A 1,449-nucleotide genomic window follows, 5' to 3' on the forward strand; every position below is an offset into this window, starting at 1 on the left:
TTCTTCCAAGATTGGCTTATTTCACCCGTTGTTGCATTTTTGCAATTCATCTATATTAATGCATGTGGTTGTAGTTTACTCATTTTTACAATTGCAAAGTAGTCTGTTGTGTGAAAATACCACAATATTGTCATCCACTTAATTGTTGGTGGACATTACAAGCAATTCTGCTGGAGACACTGTACACGTTTTTTAGTACCTATGTGCAAGAGCTTCTGTCACGTGTATTGAAACTAATAGTCAGTAGGTCCACACTGGTACTGGATACCAGCTGCTGACATCCATTCTGATTGGTTGGTGCCCATGATTCACTGATGGTTATGCAGTTTGAGTGTTACCTCCAAATATATCTAGAAGTAGACCTGTTGATTAATAGAGTACATGCACATTTAACTAGGTAATGCCAAATTGTTTTCTCAAGTGATTTTGGCAAGTTTTACTCTAATTAGCAATGTATGAGAATTCCATTGGTTCCACTTAGTCATCATCTTAGCATCAGCAAACACTAATTTTGGTTGTCTAATAGGGGAGGAATGGGATGTCATTGTGATTTGAATTCATATTGCCCTAGTTACTAATGTGGTTGAGTATCTTCTATTGGCCATTCTCCTTTCCGCTTCTGTGAAATGTCTGTGCGTGTCTTTTGTATAAGAACTTATACAAGTTCTTATATTTCTGGATACTAATCCTTTGTTAGTTATATGTATTGAGAAAATAATATCTTCTCCCACTTTGTGAATTATCAGTCACTGTATAGTATCATTTTTGTTTATTGGCCAGACGTTCCTAATTTTAAAATTGTCACATTTACCAACCTTTTCTTTTATGGTTTGAACTTTTAAAATCTTTCTTTTTTAAAATTAATCCTTTATTTATTTTTATTTTTTTAAATTAAAATTATTGAGGTGACATTGATCAACAAACTCCAATAAGTTTCAAGTGTACAATTTAACAGTATGTCATATATATATATTGCATTGTGTGTTCACCACCCATAGCTATATTTCCTTCTGTCACCAAATATTCGACCCCCTTTACCCCAATGTACCTCCCTACAACCCCCTTCCCTCTGGTAACCACTAATACACCGTCTATAAAAATATGGAACACTTTACGAATTTGTGTGTCATCCTTGTGCAGGGGTCATGCTAATCTTCTGCGTATCGTTCCAATTTTAGTATATGTACTGCCGAGTCAAGCACTGAACTTTTTAAATCTTGTTTAATAAATTGTTCCTTATCTGAAATTTATAAATATATTTTTCTATACAATATCTAAAGTTTTAAAGTTAGACCTTTCATATTTAAGTTCTTAAAGCATCTGAAACTCTCAAGGAGTTCTCTGTCCTTGTAGCACAGAAGCATCAGGAAGACACCCGCGTGGTGCAGAATCTGTAGAAAGACTTAAGATCTTGAGGTAACAAAAGGCATCCAAGGGGTGTGTGCCTGC

At 34.9% G+C, this 1,449-nt stretch overlaps 1 non-coding gene across 1 annotated transcript; it reads right to left on the reverse strand.

Annotated features, from left to right (window-relative positions):
* Nucleotides 1-1,095: 1,095 nt before the first annotated feature.
* Nucleotides 1,096-1,202, reverse strand: LOC112481054. The gene has a single exon (XR_003046794.1). It is a non-coding gene; the product is annotated as a U6 spliceosomal RNA (small nuclear RNA).
* Nucleotides 1,203-1,449: the final 247 nt, after the last annotated feature.

Source organism: Pteropus alecto, unplaced genomic scaffold (genome assembly GCF_000325575.1).
Source record: "Pteropus alecto unplaced genomic scaffold, ASM32557v1 scaffold275, whole genome shotgun sequence".
NCBI classification, from domain to species: Eukaryota; Metazoa; Chordata; class Mammalia; order Chiroptera; family Pteropodidae; genus Pteropus; species Pteropus alecto.